The 20,092-nt window shown below is 33.7% G+C and overlaps 2 long non-coding RNA genes across 7 annotated transcripts; one reads left to right on the top strand and one right to left on the bottom strand.

Moving 5' to 3' along the window:
• The first annotated feature begins 298 nt into the window (after window positions 1-298).
• LOC148604355 (uncharacterized) lies at window positions 299-19,519 on the top strand. Of its 6 annotated transcripts, none has more exons than XR_015915846.1 (5): window positions 299-385; window positions 13,903-14,042; window positions 14,710-15,004; window positions 15,325-15,350; window positions 17,414-19,513. It is a non-coding gene; the product is annotated as an uncharacterized LOC148604355 (long non-coding RNA). The 6 variants fall into 6 exon arrangements; XR_015915844.1 differs by having other exon boundaries at window positions 305-617; window positions 17,414-19,512; XR_015915841.1 differs by lacking the exon at window positions 299-385 and adding an exon at window positions 3,909-4,959 and having other exon boundaries at window positions 13,903-14,066; window positions 14,459-15,004; window positions 17,414-19,519.
• Window positions 2,930-3,850, bottom strand: LOC148604356 (uncharacterized). The gene is made up of 2 exons (XR_015915847.1): window positions 3,716-3,850; window positions 2,930-3,561 (listed from the first exon to the last, which is right to left on the bottom strand). It is a non-coding gene; the product is annotated as an uncharacterized LOC148604356 (long non-coding RNA).
• Window positions 19,520-20,092: the final 573 nt, after the last annotated feature.

The raw sequence follows: 20,092 nt of genomic DNA, 5'->3' as shown, positions 1-20,092 counted from the left end.
GATTAATTAATTTTGTTCTTAACGGGCATGCACTGATTTTTTGACGAATTACTACTTTCTTCTAAATGTTTAATTGAACGAAAACAAGTATACAGTTATTTTTTTTTCAATTAATACATACACAAGTTATGATACGACGGTGACCCCACTTGTTTAGGTATGAGTCTATTCATTTAATATGTCAGTCAAATATAATTTGGGAAATTTCCACAAGCATAATTGCAGCCTACATATACTTTATTGAGACTCATATATGTTTATCTTCAGTATGTTATATGTTATCTAATTTATTTGATTCGCTACATTGTATAGGTAGATCATCTTTGTTTCAGGCCATTTGTTTTGGATTTTAACATATTTGAATTATCCAACTGCTGACGCTTCGGTATGTTTTGCCGAAACTTGTTGAATATTAAATTGATTCAATAAGGCATCGCAGCAATTGTTATGTGGTTCTTTTACAAATTATAAGTTGCTTCATATGAAGTGTTGATATAAAATGCAACAGGTAATCAATGTATTACATAACTTGTGTTTGAATATGCGTTGGAGACCTTGAACTTTTCAGGGATACATGTATTACCTAGTCCTTTTGAATTTCATCGTAAATGTGAAAGGTAAGAATGTTTCTTTTTTATGGTTAAAGGCCTGCTCACAAGATTAAATTGTCTGTCTTAATGGAAAAGTCCTCTTTTTGGCCTTTGTCGACCATTCTATAAATGTTTATCGTATTTGAACTGTTTGCACAAAGACATTATGATATTGATTGCAACATGTTATTCTCTGTTTTGTACATCTTTAGTAGACTTTGATATAAATAACGGTAGTAAAAAGGAAGTTTTAGGTCAAAAAGATACAACTTTTGATATTGTAGTGATAATATTTTTTTTTTACTTCTTTTGGTTATGGATAATAAGAAGTTTACAGGAAAAATTGTGGTATATCCGTTCGCCATTTCTGCAAATATATCATTCGCAAATAAGATATTTTTATCGATATATATAAAGTTATGGCCATAAAATCTCCATTTGATACAGTTTATTAAATCTCCAACCTACTTATTTCGAACTCGTAGTTTATAAATATATCGAGGTCTTGTGTCTTTGTAGGTATTGAAATAGTGAATCCAGTTATAACAAGTGTTGTATATTTATCAATGATTATAATTTTAAAGATTTTTGCATGAAAACATCAATGCATTTGGTAATTAAAGCTTGTAACACTTCAATCAGGAACTTGTAACCTAATAAAAATGTGCATACTTCGTTAATAAAATTTTGTAATACACTTTACGTTCAAATATTAGTTTCTCTGTCGATGCTAATTGACACACTACACAGGCACGTAGGTTTTGGTATGTCAAATTTGAATTAATTGCATAAAATCTACATTATGCTTATGTTAATATATCTGTTTATATTTACTAGTACTGTTAATATTGATTGTCTCAAACAGAAACCACAAAGCGGTCTTCCATAATAACTTTGACAAGCGTAATTGGAAATGTATTTAACTGTGTCGTCAATGAAAGACTGAATTCCATTTTAGAAATGCTTTACATTATAAACAAGTGTCAGGTATGCTAGAAAGACAATGACAACTGATTATTTGTTTGTTTAAAAATGTGTTCTTGATAAGAATAATGGAAGGATGTTATGTTACATATTATATATATATATATATATATATCAAAGTGGAACTTGACCAAACCTTGTTGACCAAGCCTTGTTGAAATATTCATAAATGATCTTCTAGATTATCTGATCCTGTTATACTTCACGACGAATCTCTAAATTGTTTAATGTAAGCAGATTTTATCATTTTACTCTCAACCACAGCTGGTGGTCTCAAGTCAAAACTAAATATTTTAGAATAGTTTTGCACCGATTGATGCCTCACTGTAATTTCAGAATTGTTCTTGCGCAAAAAAAGTCTCAAAGCATACTACAAAGGCGAACAAAATATCATTAAACCCCAACAGGAAAACTAGCATTCATGCTTTTGAGTATACCATAAAACCGACATTGGTGTAGGGTTGGGAATTATGGGCTCTCAGCCAAATTTAGAAACGGGTCGATTAACTTTGATATGATTTATTGGAATATCATTTGTTAAAAACGACACATTAAGTTTTCAAATTTACACTTTAAGAAAATAAAAAGACAACCAATTTTGCTGTCTTATCGGAACTTGAAATATCAAATGTTGACGTACTCTCAACAGAAACTCCGTATCTATGTATTATTGTTTAAAAAATCAGGGTTTTGAGAATTATTTGCAAAAAATAAGTAATTTGAGCTAAGGGGTAGTTTTACAAATTTAAGAGTTTTATCTTATCACTAATACTTAAAAATGACGTGTTTGGTATAAATGATGCTGTTATATAAGTAAGATCAGTTTATATTATAATCAGTAGACATATGAAAAATACAAAAGCTTAATAAATAAGTGCGTTCAGTGTAAATTATTGCAATCTGATTAATTTTCTAAAAAACTTTTTCAAAGAGCATGCCTAATTTACAAATAATGCTGTATAATATCTTTTGTATGTGTGACTTCTTTAATGTATGAAAATTTAAAACATTTACCTTTCCAATGGGACGATGTGTTGGTCCATAAATACGTAATATATAATCAATAATACCGCAAGCATTGCGCAATGTTCTCTTAAGCAGAGTGAAATTTGTGAATGAGCATAAAGTATATATTTCCGTACCGTCTGTGATAAAAAATTAAATATCGATTACACTGGGTCGATGCCACTGCTGGTGTACCAAAACGTCCCGATGGTATTCACCAATCCAGTAGTCTGACTTGTTTTATCATATTTATCAAAATTTATCAAGACGTTCATCATTTCAAAAAGTAAACTGTAAAGAAGTAAGTTCTTAGGATTGTCAAGTGGCCAATGTCATATAAAACAAAAAAATGTAAAACATAAATTTAATAAACAAAACAAACTAAAGTAAATTCAAGATAAATGACATCATGAAATGAATAAACATAAATGTAACTGAATATACACGCACAAGACAGAACTAAATATAATGGAATGAAATAAACACATAAACTAAATGATTCACAGTCTCAACACACCATTTTTTTCTGCACACCTCCCGGTAAGGTCGAACGTTGCATGTACTGTAAAATTAACGAATGAAATGGGTTGTTTCCCTTGGACTTTTGTTATAATTATAACTGGACGAAATATAGACTAATTTCACACATTTTTTTTTGTAGATTTCTATATTGACGAAGAGAACACCAGATGATATATATTTCACTATAATGCTGTATTCAGTAAGCCATGACTGGTTAAACGAACATATCTAGCACGGACTTCTCGGTTACTTTACAAATTAATATAACGGACTTTGTGCTCCAAAAATAATAAATTCCTAGCTTTCCAACGGTTTTTTTTTTAATCACCGACATTACTTCACCGACTCTAGGCGTTATTACACCATCTCGGGAACATCAGGTTGATAACCATTTTATCACCGACAGGTCGACGCTTCTAGCTATGTGCAAGACGCACACCAAAACCGGGTCTAAAAACCCCTGTAAATAGACATTGAACCCAAAAATTACTTACAACATCTATACCTTTGCATAATATGGCAATTTCTCGTACATTCTGGACCGCGAGCAAGAAATATCATCTCGACAGCAAAATAGACTATAATTTACCATATAAAATTAATTATTAACTTACCTGAGTATTGTAAACATTAGCCTAGGGATATCCATGTCCTGAATTGACAATTATAATTCCCCACTGCTACTTTACCAAACTCAATGCTTCACTCAATGACCATGTGCCGACTGATATAAAACTCACCTGTTAAATTTCTATACGTGTACAATCTCGTGATTTCACAAAAGGTCTACTTGATTCGATTTACCGGTGTTAGTTGTATTTAAAATAGTTTGAATAGTCCTGTATGGAAAAAATGTAAACGACAATTAACTGAAGTTTGTTACAAATGTCCCTTTCCTAAAGACTAAAGAACATTTAGTCCAACCAAAACACAAACTTCAGAAAAATTCTGTAAGAAATATATATAAAATCACAATACAAAATGTACATGAATATCATAATAAAAAAATCTGTAACACTCAGGGGTTGTCTAAACGTCATCACATCTTGATAACACATCTGCAACAATATTTGTCTTGCCTGCAATGTAACAAATATTATATTTAAATTCCTGAAGTATCAAACTCCAACGTAGTAACCGTTGGTTGGTAGTTTTCATTCTCTGTAACCACTGCAAAGGAGCGTGATCTGTATTAATAGTAAACTCTTTACCCTCAAGGAAATTTCTCAATGTTTTTACCGCCCAAATGATAGCAAAGCACTCTTTCTCTACCACTGCATAGTTGCATTCAGATCCGGAAAGTTTCTTGCTGATAAACATGATTGGATGTCTCCCATCGTCAAACTCTTGTTCAAGCACAGCACCTAGACCCTTTCCTGATGCATCAGTCTGCAAAATAAACTTTTTAGAAAAATCTGGACTCCGTAATACAGAGTCACTACAAATACAATCTTTCAGTTTGTCAAAAGCTTTTTGTGTTGTGTCTGACCATTTAACTTTGTTTGGTGCGTTTTTCTTTGTGAGGTCAGTTAACGGTACAGATATGTCTGAAAACTGTGGTATGAATTTCCTGTAAAAGCCGATGAGACCGAGGAATGATCTGATTAATTTTATCTCAACCATATTTATATATTTTCTGTACCTTGTAGTACTACAAACTGTTAAATCATATACATTGGTATCATCCTTTAAATTATTGCTAATTATGTACAGCAGACATGGGGAGAAATGGAACTTCTACTTTGTTGAACGTCCTAAATCACCGTTCCTGGATGACGTCTGTAGATTAATCACTGTATGTTCATGGAATTGATTAAGTTTGACTGTCTCGAAGTGTTCTTTTTGTGGTTGAATTACGGTAGGTCGATAGTGTATTTGTTGAAAATTTAAATTTCATTTTTGTTTTTTCTGCATCAGGCACGCTGAGGAATGCATTAATAATAACTGTGCATTCTTAAGCACCAACCCAAGGTGCCCCTTATAGAAAAACAACCAAATAGAGTCAACATGGTATTCAATGGAACCAAGATTCTAGCGGAAATCAAAAGAATGTAATCCAGGGACAAAGACCAGACATGGAAAACAGGCAAACAAATAATACATACAAAGTAACAAAAGCAAATGGGCAACTCGGACTCCACTAAAAACTGGGAGCATGGACCAGGTGCACCGGTAGGGTAAGCGTCCTCTGCTCTTCTAGAAACACCCGCAGAGTTGCTCATAAAAAGTCAAGTCCGGGGTACACAAACGAGGAAAGGAAAACTATGACCCGTTGAATAAATCAGTTTTCATGGTGCTGATGGATACACCGTAACGATCCACGAGTTCATGATGACGACCATAAAACTTTTGTAGTGATGACGTCAATCTTGTAGCAACATAACCCTGTTCCAGAAGCCTATTTGTTAGAGTTCTAGCGCGATACAAAAAGTCTGCGTAGTTTCGGCAAGCTCTGGCATAACGCATGAGTTGTGATATGAACACTCCATACGCAGGAGCCGTAGGGATGTTGCCACAGATGAAAGGAAAGTTGATTATTCTGAATGAAAAGTCATCACGTTTGTCGTGAAGTTTGGTCAATAGCTTTCCTTTGCCATCGATTTCTAAGTGTAGGTCAAGATATGAGGCTGACTTCACAGTGTCTGTAGAATCCTTTATCTCAAGTTCTTTTGGGTAGATGCGATGTATCTAATCCCCGAAATTAGGATTGTTTAAAGATAATACGTCATCTATATAGCAGAAACTGAGATTAAAGGATCTAGCTAAACGATATTCTTTCTTTTCGATCAAATCAGCTATAACGTCAGCCTCATAAGAGTGAAGGAATAGGTCAGCAAGTAAAGGAGGACAATTTGTTCCCATTGGAATGCCAACCGTTTGTTGAAAAACACGTCCACCACACTGGACAAATGTGTTGTCGATTAAAAATTCCAGCATTTTGTAAACATCTTCCTCTGTATATTTGGAAGATGATTTGGAATTATTTCTTACAAAGTATGAGGAATCTCTATCAAGAACCATATATTTGTATCTAGGTGTGCCATCTTTTTTTTTTGGAAAAACAACGATGTATAATGTTTTTAATGAAACCTTTTATTTAAAAAAAAATCATTTATTGACTGCAATTTTGCAGAATGGCAAGAAGACAATTGAAAAGAAGACGGTCACCTTCTCTGGATTCGATCAATAAGCTTGGTAAGGATTTGATGTAAATATAGTTTATATAATAACAGACGACTTTCACATTCGCCATTTACGTCTAGTCTGGTGAAAACTGGTTTATATTAAAATATCTGAAATTCTTCTATAATGTATGTTTCATTTAAAAATTCTTTGGATTAATCGAATACAATTTCTGTTTCCTTGACTCCCAATGCAAAGTCACCCAATCTTATGCCTGTTAACCCCAGTTGATATAATTAAAGAACTTTTCCGGAACAGAAGTGAACGTGAAACGTCGTCTATTTATGACCGTTAAGAAATTCATATGATCCATTCTTGTGTAGACAAGCATGTTCATTCAAGAAGCATTCTTATTGTAGAGTATGATAGAGAATGAATCTTATATCTTTCAAACAATCGCCGATATAATGATGCTAGGAAACTAAATGCTCGTTTAAAAGAAAACATTTTCGGCACCATGAATACTTTTAGGTGGTGAGCACCTTTTATGTATAGTTAGTCAAAAGTATGATTCCCGCATCCTTAGTTTGATAGAAAGTCTATTCAGGTCAATTGGGACAAATCCCAATTACTCTAGATCTCTGATTATTCAAAATAAAAATGTTTCTCATACACTTTCCATTACAGAGGTTTTGAATAGGAAATGCCTTTATCGTATTGCAAAGAAACTTCCTGTTAAAAGATTGAAGTGATTGTTAATCTTAATGTTACGGATTCTTAAATGCAATTAGTAGAAAAGAAAAACATTGGGATAAAAGATAAAATATTCAAAGGGCTTGAGTATTGGGCAATGCATCAAATCGGTACAAATGTAGACGAAAATAACATGATAGATGAATTTATGAATGCTCTTACAAAAGCCGGAAGGGTGGATTTAGCCAATTATTTGGATAAAGGTGATTAATCTCATTAGTTCTCGTTTTTTTTTTCTTTCAATCATAATCTTATACATGTATCTTGTTGAACCGTCCATTTCATGACACCTTTCTTTTTACGCAAGATGTATATGTTACATCTAAATATCCATGTGATACCATATGTGATATCAAAGGAATACTCCAGCTTGCAATCCTTTTGATTAAAATTAGAATGAGTTGTCGTTGCGATGAATTTAGTTGTAGTAAATTAATTTTATGATATTTGATAAATATGTTACTTGCTTTGGCCGAAAAGGTCACTGACCCTGACCGTTCTGCAAAAAATGTCCAAAAAGGGGCATGAATATGTTTTTTTTTTATATTGAGTATTAAAGAGTATATACGTGTATAACAGATTTTAAGTAGCACTTAGCATTTTCAGTTTATAGGGGACAAAGTATGGCTACACCATGAACATTTAATATTTGGTCCGATTATTTTTTTGTATTAGATTCCTAATGACAGTCTATGTTTGTATTTTTCAGATTTCAAATATCTCATATGGAATTTTAATTATAAGTGTCAGAACGTGCCACAACCAAAAAAAAAATCATTTTTATGCTTGGACCGATTTCGAAATATTTTTAATAGATTCATCACAAAAATTCCTACTTCCACTATTCCATCAGATTTCAGATATCTGCTACAGTTTCGAAGTTGTAAGGGACATGGGGGTCACACCAAAATAATAAACATTTTTTTTTATTTCTGGTCAGTTCTGAAACATTTGTTTTCATTGGATTCCTTGTGGAAATCCATATCTGCATATTTTCAATCAGTAATGAAATATTTAATATGTCTGTTTTCCATGTCCGGTCTTTGTTCCTGGGTTGCATTCTTTTGATTACCGCTATAAACTTGGTTACCTTGATTATTCTTTCATTGTATTGAATGATAAGGGAAAAATTTTGCCAAGTCGTTTTCGGAAGACTTAATTTCATATGATTTTAATGGATTTGTAAATTGTTCCTCTTTACAATAATTCAATAATTAGTGTTAGCAAATTTTCTCTATCATTAATTGATTTTGAGATAATGGAGTTCAAAGGGATCCCATGACAGCATACTGAAAACTGAACTTTTCAAAATATTATGAAATGTTGTATTCAAACCAGTTGTTGTGCTTATTGCTTAAGTCCCTATGTTTTAGTATGTCAAAAACTAACATTGTGTCACACTTGTTCCAAGTAAACAGATTTTAACAAGCTGTGGTTGTATCATGCTGTGCTCGTTTAAGCTTATTATTTATGATAATATAATTTATAAGCACATTTTTCCAAAACAAAATACTAAAGATTGCATTTATCAACTGTAATGGATTATATTTTTTTGGTTATCATTAGAACCTTGGTTCCCTTGATTACTCTTTCGTAAAGGACACTATCCTCTCCATGAAAGTTCATATTTACCATCCTACGAACAGTCCCGTTATAAGTAAAAACTATCGTAGGGAAAGAGAGGAGCAATGGACACGCAGACTAGGTACTGCAATACCTTACGGATGCAATGACAACATCAAAAGTATAGGAAACCTTCCAAGCCAATATAACAATAGCATAAATGTGATGAATTTATTTGACAAAAATCCAAGACGGGAAAGGAGTCATGGCCATCGCCACTATACGTCACCTAAGTTACATGATGTCTCCATAGATAGTCTCCTTCTTTTCATACAAAAACCTCTTGGACTTCATCACATTAGAACCAAACTTTATTCTACACCTCTCACTCTACCAAACTCCCTATACAAAACAAGTCTTGACACTTCTGTTTCTGACCCCAACTCATCATTATACAGATTTGTTGCCATCATTTTTGATATTGGTTTCCACAGACTCTTTAAACCAGTTTGTGTGAAAAGTCAAGATGAATAAAAACGATCATTTCTTCCACTACCATTTGTCAACAAAGATATAGATGCAATTATACTCTAACAAATAGGCTTCTGGAACAGGGTTATGTTGCTACAAGATTGACGTCATCACTACAGAAGTTTTATGGTCGTCATCTTGAACTCGTGGATCGTTACGGTGCATCCATCAGCACCATGAAAACTGATTTATTCAACGATTCATAGTTTTCCTTTCCTCGTTTGTGTACCCTGGACTTGACTTTTTATGAGCAACTCTGCGGGTGTTTCTAGAAAAGCAGAGGACGCTTACCCTACCGGTGCACCTGGTCCATGCTCCCAGGTTTTAGTGGAGTCCGAGTTGCTCATTTGCTTTTGTTACTTTGTATGTATGATTTTACTTACTTTATGTTCTTTGTTGTGTATGTCTGTTTTCCATGTCTGGTCTTTGTCCCTGGATTACATTATTTTGATTACCGCTATAACCTTGGTTCCCTTGATTACTCTTCCAAATCAATATTTATTCTTTTAACTAGAGATATGCGACCCCTGACTGAATCCTTACGTAAAAACTATGTCAATTGCGGTATAACTCTGAATTTAGCGCTTGACGTTGCTACACCAAACCCAGTCCTCTGGAATTGTAGAAACTGATCATTTTTAATGCTAATAATTTTGCAAGCTCAATAGAGGCATTCGTTTCTTCTCTTACTGACTGTTGCAGCAAGGCATTTCGAAATTCTTTGACATCATCAAATTAAACGTATCTTGAGTGAATTGCGAACCTTAGACGCTGTTCGGAGCTTGATAGTTATGATGGTTTCGTTACTTTAAAATATATTCTGAACTAGCTTTCAGTAACTGCCAACATTCTTTAAGTTGATGTCTCTTTCTGCATTTTTGATGTATGTTGAGGTATTCCGTGGAAAGAATCGAATGTATCATTGAGTGAATTGCATCGTGTGTATGTTTGTTGTTTAAGGTCGTTTTGACTTTACGACCTTACATTAAAGGCGATGGTTCAAGCCTTATAAAACAAGTTAACCTCTCTGAAGGTTTCATGGGCCTATTTACAGTCAGAATAAGTTTGTCATTAATGTGTCTTTATGCTGTTAAACAACTTTTTAGAGTGTTAAGGTGGAATTGACATCGTTCTGTAACCTTGGATATTATTACTTTTGCTGTTGGGGCCTCTTAGAACTTGCCTACAGGTGTGTTTACATTGTTGAAAATCTCATGTTGACTTCAGAAGGTACTTGCAGTTTTAGATTTATACGCTGATGCATTTGTCATGTTTGACTATATTCGTTTTCTCTAATATATGAAACACATCACACGCTATCTTGTAAAATAGTAATCAAGGCAACCAATATTGTAGCGGAAATCAGACGAATGTAATCCAGGGTAAAAGCCCAGACAAAGAACATAAACTAACCAAAATAGTACATACAAAGTAACAAAAGTAAATGATGTAATCGGACTCCACTAAAAACTGGGAACATGGACCAGGTGCACCGATAGGGTAAGTGTCCTCTGCTTTTCTAGAAACATCCACCGAATTACGCATTAAAAGTCAAGTCCAAGGTAGAGGAAATAGGTAAGGAAACTATGAAACGTTGTGGAAATCAGTTTTCATGGTGCAAAATGAAACACCGTAAGGATCCACGAGTTCGTGATGACGACCATAAAACTTCAACAATAATGACCAATCTTGCATACTCATAATTTGGCTAACATCCTCCATCACAAAAACGTTACCAACAAAATTCCCCCATATTTCAAAGACAAATCCATACCAATTATTTCATATTCCTATACTTCACCCATTGCATCCAAACTTTTCAATTATAAAAGGCTATTGCAGAACCTCGAGATTGAGGACTTCAAGGCTAAACTACCTGACTGCTCTTGCAAAACCTCTCCATTCAAATATGGTTCTTCTGGTCACGTCGTTACGGGAGATTTAACCATTATCGAAAACGAATCTCTGCTTAATATCCTTTCTGAAGGTCCCAAGTACCGTGAACCACGCTTCATTTAATTGGAATTATAACCTGAAAGTTCTTATGGATGCCGTAGAGGACTATGAAAGAAAACGGATAAAACGAGAACAAGAAGACATTGATTATCTGTCAGGGTGGTTAAAGGCCGTGAAGTCTTTAATTTTGAAACGAATGAAAGTTTTAAGTAGGTAAATGCCAAGGCTACATCAGTTTTCAAAGACTCCGATGTAGCGAAAACATTGTCTACTATACATGACAAATATGTTGTCGTACCAGCAGACAAAGCCCAAAACAACATCGTTTTTGTCTGCAAAATGTATTATATCCAATGTTTATTATCAGAGGTAGACGTAGAAAATAGTAGCAGTGATAAGACCTATACTGCTACCACTCTCTCCAAAGAAGAGATTGTGGAAAACCATAAATCTGTGCTATCCTCTTTTGGTCTCTCTACCAAGGACGATGATTGTGATTTACCGTCTATGTACTGGATTCCTAAACTCCACAAGAATCCATACAAACAACGTTTCATAGCTGAATCTGCAAAATGTACCACCAAACCTCTTTCAAAACTTTAAACTTCTATACTCACAACTGTCAAAGAATGTCGTCTACAGTCCTACCACAACACTTGTTACTCCCGTAGTGTTATAAGTTCAATGTGGATCCTGAAAAATTCGAAAGATCTTTTGGAGACAATCAGTTCAAGACTATTATCTGAATATGATAGCATTAAAACCTATGATTTTTCAACACTGTATACTTCTATTCCCCATACTCAGTTAAAATCCCGACTTAAAAACATTAAACATCGTTGTTTTTCCGAAAAAGTTGGTACACCTAGATACAAATATATAGTTCTTGGTAGAGATTCCTCATACTTTGTAAGAAATAATTCCAAATCATCTTCCAAATATACAGAGGAAGATGTTTACAAAATGCTGGAATTTTTAATCGACAACATATTTATCCAGTGTGATGGACGTGTTTTTCAACAAACGGTTGGCATTCCAATGGGAACAAATTGTGCTCCTTTACTCGCTGACCTATTCCTTCACTCTTATGAGGCTGACTTTATAGCTGATTTGATCCGAAAGAAAGATCCTTCAATCCCAGTTTCCGCTATATAGATGACGTATTATCTTTAATAATTCTAATTTCGGGGATTTGATAAATCACATGTACCCAAAGATTTTGAGATAAAGGATACTACAAACACTGTAGGGTCTGCCTCATATCTTGACCTACACTTTGAAATCGATGGTAAAGGAAAACTATTGACCAAACTTAACGACAAACGTGATGACTTTTCATTCAGAATAATCAACTTTCCTTTCATCTGTGGCAACATCCCTTCAGCACCTGCGTATGGAGTGCTCATATCACAACTCATACGTTATGCCAGAGCTTGCCGTAACTATGCAGACTTTTTGTGTCGCACTAGACTTCTAACAAATAGGCTTCTGGAACAGGGTTATGTTGCTACAAGATTGAAGTCATCACTACAGAAGTTTTATGGTCGTCATCATGAACTCATGGGTCGTTATGGTGTATCCATCAGCGCCATGAGAACTGATTTGTTCAAGGTGTCATAGTTCTCCTTTCCTCTTTCGTCTACCCCGGACTTGACCTTTTTATGAACAACTCGGCGGGTGTTTCTAGAAAAGCAGAGGACGCTTACCCTACCGGTGCACCTGGTCCATGCTCCCAGTTTTTAGTGGAGTCCGAGTTTCTCTTTGCCCTTGTTCCTTTTTAAGTATGGTTTTAATTGCTTTATGTTTTTTTGTTGTGTATGTCTGTTTTCCATGTCTGGTCTTTGTCCCTGGATTACATTCGTTTGATTACCGCTATAACCTTGGTACCCTTTATTATTCCTTCAGTATAAAATGGTTATTTTAATATTTTCTGTTTAATAATATACTTTTAGTATCACAAATGCTACTTGTGTGTGTGTATGTATGTATGTATGTATGTATGTTTGTATGTATGTTTGTATGTATGTATGTATGTATGTATGTTTGTTTGTTTGGTTTTTTTTTTGATAATTTGTGGCAAATTTCATTGTCAGATTTGGTAGAAAAAATGTTTAAATAGGATTTTCGGATATTTCATAAAACATCGCGAAACTTCCAAGTTATTTCACGACTAAAATGTCTCAATAACTTTTTGATATGACAAAATATGTCAATGTAAGAGATTTTTCGGTTTGGTAGGGGTACATATCTTGCATTTAACTTAACAATCGTAAGTCTTAACGCAATTGTTATGGTATGACACTGGGATGTCAGTTGATACCTACATATTTCAAATTACTTAGTGCTATAGAAATTGGAAGTTTGAAGAAAAAGAGAAACCCCAAAATACTGGACTTTTATCTTGAACAACGCGATATAAAAATCGACGAATAAATACAAAAATGCTTCTTATCTTCCTGTGACAAATTGATTCGTAAATAGTAGGTATAAGAGTACCTGAATATCATGTTCGGGTTGAGGGGAAAGATGTGCCGATAGAAAGGGGTCTCGGCCCACGTACTATTGTATTTTACCGGAATATCATGTCGGGGTTGAGGGGAAGGATGTGCCGATAGAAGAGGGTCTCAGCCCACGTACTATTGTATTTTACCTGGATATCATATTGGGGTTGAGGGGAAGGATGTGCTAATAGAAGAGGTCTCAGTCCACGTACTATTGTATTTATATTGTGCAACAATTGTATGCGGGGAACTTAATCCAGTGAAAACACTGCACATTTTCATTTTGCTATTTTGTTGGGAATTCATCTTTATCTTTGAAAAAAACGGCTATGCCATTTATGACGAAGAAAGTAATCAGTGCAATGAAATTTCAGATGTTAATGAACAGGACAGTGGCAATACAGAAGACTGGGAAAAGACCAGTGGAAATGAAAACAAAAGTGATGACGACGATGATGAGATTTCATTGAAGGTACCGACGACGAGGATGTCTACGAAAACAATGAAAATCAAAGTAAGGTCGACGATTACGATAAAAGTAAGAAGTTTGAACCTTTATGGTTTACTTTTTCACTAAATTTTGATTTTAATATTTTCTAATTTTAGAACAACAGACAAAGTAGATTCTAGTTAAGTTTTAATGAGAAAACTCGCCACTGAATATACGATAGAAGCGTATTTATGTTTGAGATGTAAATTTGTTTTGGTTCCTTTTTGTAAACAAAATGATGAATAAAAAAAACAAAAAAAACAAAAACAAAAACAAAAACATGTTACTTCTAATTGCTGAACTCTGATAGGTAGTACACTTTTACTGTTTTTGTCTGAAAGTCCATTGAGGTTTTTAGAATGCAATTAAACTATATTTTGCTTAAGTCGAGGATATGTTGCCCATTGATTAAAGTACATTGGATTTACTTTGTTCTGTAGAAAGAAGGAGTTTGAAGAATACGAAAACGAAACAATCTGGATTTTTGTCTCAACAAGCTATAAATGGTGGCAAAAAATGATTAAGCTTATTTTTTTATTGCAAAATTTGAGCCATGAATGGTAGGAATATTATATTGGAATTGGAGACTGGGAGGAAAGTTAAAGAGGTCTCAGTCCACGTTCCATATTGTTTTATATTATGCAATGAGTACATAAGGGGTTATACCCAGTGACAAACCGAACATTTTCAGGTTGCTATTTCGTTGGCTACTTCATATCTATCGTTGTAAAAAGGCAATGACATTCATGACGGAGAAAACAATGAGAACAACGAAACTTCAGATGTTAATGAACAGGACAGTGACAATGGAGAAGACTGGGAAAAGTCCAGTGGAAGTGAAAACGAGAGTGAAAACAATGGAGATGATGACGACGATGATGAGAACGAGAGGGTAGATTTAATTGAAGATAGCGACGAGATAGATGTCTACGAAAGCAAAGGAAATCAAAGCAGTGTTGCAAGCAAGGATGACGATTACGATAAAAGTAAGAAGTATAATTTTTTTATTATTTAATTTTTCAATAAATGTTATTTTTGATATTTTATTTTAATTTAGAACAACATTCAAAGTAGTTTTCAGCTAGTTTTCAATGGGACTACACGCTACTGGATATGAGATAGAAGCGTTTTTATGTTTGAGATGCACATTTGTTTTGTTTCAGTCTCTTGTGTGTGTTCGTTGTACACATTTATTGTCTCGTATGTTATTTTACTTTTTGTATGCTTGTGTTCTCTTGTCCTAGGATTCCTCAATTCTTCCTCTGCCAAAACAGATTACAAGTAATCTAAAAAGTTTTTTTTTCAGAGTTCTTACCAGCCAAACAATGTATTGTAAGTATTATTTAATTCTACTTCAGGGCTTTTATTCATTATACCCCCTCACTAGCAAAGTGGGTTAGGTTATATAGTGATAGGGTGCCATCCTTCAGTCTTTACTTCCTTCCTTCTGTTACAAGGGGAGGGGCATCTCTAATCCGTTACTCTTCCTATACCACACACTGTTCTCTATTGAATATGTGGACAAGGCGGGGGCCTGTTTTTATCAGTTACTCCTAGTACATCACTGAATGGATTGGAATGAAACTTTCACAAAATTATTATTTCATCATCCCATTGTGCACCTGCTTTTTTACATTTTGGTCCAATTCAGTTTGGCTGTTTCACTCAACAAAACATGGGCTTAACCATTTGTGAATATTGGATATTTGGGACCATCTCATATCCGTTTCTTCTCCTACACCACTAAATGGAATTGAATGAAGTTTTCAGTGAATCTGTATTATCAATTTCAATTGTGCACTACCTATTTTAGATTTATGTTCATCCAAAACAATATAGAGGTTATCAAATGGGGAAAGGGTGTATCAAGTTTGTGGGCATTCCTCACTGTTTTTCTAGTTTAATTTGTTATGTTCATTAAAGAACTGTGCAAATGTTTATTGCATTTTTGTAATAATCATATTTATCAATGGCGACAGTACCTATTCGTAAATTTATTATTCTATAAAGACAAATAATTTTAGACAAAATCTTCTTTTTCCTTACCTGTGCAGCAATATTCCTTCATATCCTGCATATGGTATTTATATTTCACATTTGATTCGCTACGCTATATCACGTACTAACTACTCTGATTTCGATTAAGAACGCCATAAATATCTGCGCAACAGACTCCTGGATCAGGGATATGAGGAAATGCGTTTTAAAGGGTCTCCTTTTAAGATATCTGTCCTTGTTTGAAAGATACTCAGTTTCTTCTTAAATAAATATGATTGTTTTTTTGTTTTGTTTTGTTTTGTTTTTTTTTTTTGGTAATTTTTCCTTTGTGGTGATTTGACGACTGATTTACCGATTAAGACAATAGCATGTAAATGATTAATGATTTTTATCACCACTGGTATATTCACACTATAATGGACGTGGAAGGTTTAGCGCACTGTAGAGCATTGATTTAAGGTTGCACTATACAAATGGAATTGAGGTGCACTGTTTCGTACACAATACTGACCCGGTCTAATTTTGTAAAACTTAAAATAAAAGGTGAAACTTGGTGGAAATATTGATTGTGGGTAGTAGAGCATTCGTACATAAATAGATGTAATACTTGTGAAAGTAAAGAGGTGTAAAATGCATGTTTTAACATGTCCAGAAAAATTCATGTCCTCACATGCTTGGGTTCTCTTCCCAGCACCAACTGGCTATTTTTCAAAAATGCATAATTTCGCACGAACTTTAAGAATTTAAATCATGAACAAATGAGCAGAAAAAGGTACACTTTTTATTTGTTTTTTTTTTTTTGTTGTTTTTTTTTTCACAATAATACCATGCCCACTTACTTTTTCTGGCAGTTTTAAAGTGCCTGATGTTTTCGAAAGCCTGTTTTTTGAGAATTAATTTTGGGAAAGCACCCTTGAAAGCTGATATATATTTCATTATGTTACCATGGCTACAGATTTTCATGACAAAATAGAAAATAAAATCTCTTTTTTTCATGGATCTCCATGATGTAAATGTTTGAAAAATATATACTATTTACAGAAAAAAAATTTGGATTTTCTTGTTTTAAGTGACTCAATTTAGCTTTATTTCCACAAATTGTCATAAAGTTATCTGCAGTGACCTATCTATATAGTGGAACCTAATCCATCATTTTGTTTAAATACCTGTACCAAGTCATGACTATTGCGGTATTAGCTGCTCCGGTGGTGTAATACCTATTTTGCCAGATTTGTTTTTGACTTGACTTGATTACGGATTACATGGTACTCTTATTTATACAACTTACGCAATGCTGTGTTAATAGTAAACGTTACTGTGTGTACTACATGTTTTTCAGCAATATAATTTTGCGAAAGGAAACATTTTATAGTTTCTTTTTTTTTATTTTACTACAGGTGGTTGGCGTTTCAAGAAAAAGAGAACAGCTTTTGTCACCTCTTTTGACTTTAAACTCTTGTAAAGAACCATATAGGGAACAAAATATACAAACAAGAGTTGTACGTGTTGCAGTAGTACACTATGGTAAAATAAAACGCAAGCTTCCATTCGTGCCGTTGCGTTTGAAAGCAATGCCACTAAATTGATAAATAAATTCAAACCAGGTAAAACATATCGAAACAAAATGAAAGAATCTGACAAATTTCCTTTTTACAACCAAATTAGTCTACTTTGTAACTCTAAAATACGTCATTCTTCGCCAATTTCAAAAGTTCAGGTAGAAAGATTTAGCATAAGTGAAGTGCAGAGTGATTACTTTATCAATCGCCTTGTGATTTTAGAAGGAGTTGTGGTTGCTGCAGTTTCCGAAAAAAAAGGAAGACTAAAAATAAATTATTGCAAGAACTAAAGATCATTCAGGAGAAATTACCTTGAAAGTTTGGCACGAATTTGAAACAAGCGAATGTAAGCTTAGATAAAAACAAACGGTACAAATACAGTACCTAGAAGTCAGAAAATTGACGGAGAGCACTTCGTCACTTTGTCTCGTTACAAGACTTTTGGAATTATAGGGAGACAAAAGAAAAGCATTAATAAAACTATTATCATCTAATGACTTGAACACATTTGTGTATAGAGAAATTAGATTTTCCAGTATATTCAATCTCCCTAATGGTAAACAGAGTTGCGTTCTCAGGAATTAAGATAGTAACGTTCCGAAAAGAACAAGAATCATTTTTACACGTTTGCAGCGTTGACCCAACTCATGGAAATGTAACAAAAAATTAGTGTGAAATATGCAAGATGAAGGTAATAGGGAAGAAGAAAGTTTGATTACACGCAGAAATAATTGATATAAATGCGACTGAATGCTTTATCATCAAAAGTAATCTTAGGCGATGACTTCCTAAAGTACGATCATGCCGATCGTGTTGTCATACTTAAAGAGATTGAAGCCAAATAAAGGGTATATAGAATTGAAGTTATTGTCAAAAAAGATGATAGCAGTATAAGGAGTGTAAAAGTTCAGAATGTTGTTCCTACTGCATAATCAGTCTGACCAAAACGTTACTCCTTTTGTAAAATTGTGATCCAGATCGATAGAAATAAAAATTTATCAAAAACAAAACTTCAGTTCAAATATGATGACTTTTCTTGATTTCATCCAATGAAAATGGTTAGTAAAGGTGCTTTTCGTGTACAATTGGTGAATATTTTGTCAAACTTAACGGCAAAAAGTCATTGTTCGGGTATCGAAGGCATTGAAGTTACATTTAGAAAAAAATCAGATGAGGAATACGTACGTATATATATATATATTTTTTTCAGCACGTTGAACTGTGCCACAGTGTAGTGGGCAGTACCTATTTTATGTAATTTGTAGCTCAAAAATTTTTTAGGCAAGATTATTTAAACTTTGCACTTTGTTGATATAAACATTTGAGATGTGCACCTCCTATTTTGGAGATGTTTCATAAAATATTCTATACTTTTATAACGCAGTTATACTTTCAAGAAGTACAAAAGTATATGCTCTCATTACTACGTACAGCACATGCACATTATTATGGAATACATATTTAAGATTTACGGAGCAACCATTTGATTTATATGGGGCAAGGATGAAATTTTCGGTCTTGCCTTTTTATTTTGATAAAATATAGGTCTTGAATATAAACAACAATATTAGGCAACAATAGATCTTTCTTCTCATAGCTCTGCTGACTTTTTATTTCTTTTAAAATTTTTATCCTGTCTTTTAAATTCAAATTTCATCCTAACCCATCCCATCCCCCTTAAAAATCAAATGGTAGTTCCCTTACCATCTTAGTTTATTTTCAGATCAATGCCAGTGACTAAGACAATATAATTGAACAATGAATAAATCTTACTTCTTTGTATGTACATAGCTTATGTTTTATGAATTTATAATTAAACAAAGTTGAACTATCTTGGTATAAAAGTTAGTAATGAACTTGATTGGATTTTCTTGCCTTTTGACTAACATTTCAAAGTAAAAATGGGTTTGTAATAAATTCTGAACCAACCCCTCTTAATGTTCGTTTCATACGCGAGTATTAGTCACTTGCGGTAATATATTGTAATGGTTTGCGCCCGTCACACAAAATAAAACAAATTTTGTAGAATCGATTGAAGTTTACTATTTTCAAGATTTCTACATAATAGATTGTGTACACATCTCCTCTGAAAGCACTTTACTTCCATAGTTTGTAGGATGTACTGTAATGAAGTAGTGATCTGCATACAGAACCAATATTCTAAATCAGCAAGTGTTGTTTGAATTATGAGTCTTCTCTATTTACTTATATTCTTTAAAAAAGATTTCTCAATACTAGACATTGTGGACACACTGCCACTGAAACTACCTGACACATTACTTTCATATTTGGTAGACGTAATGTTATTAAGTGTAAGCAGATTTACATACTATCCTGCAATTTAGATTCCACAGGTTTTGCAGAAGTTACAGGACTTTTATGATTCTCAACATCTCATGAGCAACTTGGCTGGTGATTCTAGAAAAGCAGAGGACACTTACCCTACCAATGCATGTGGACCATGTTCCCACTTTTTAGTGGAGTCCAGATTGCTTATTTATTTTTGTTTCTTTCTGT

The sequence above is a fragment of the Perna viridis genome, chromosome 10 (assembly GCF_037379345.1).
Source record: "Perna viridis isolate PV_CMFRI_1.1 ecotype Kerala chromosome 10, ASM3737934v1, whole genome shotgun sequence".
NCBI classification, from domain to species: domain Eukaryota; kingdom Metazoa; phylum Mollusca; class Bivalvia; order Mytilida; family Mytilidae; genus Perna; species Perna viridis.
Note: the sequence above shows the minus strand (reverse complement) of the source record. Positions and strands in the feature narration are given on the sequence as shown.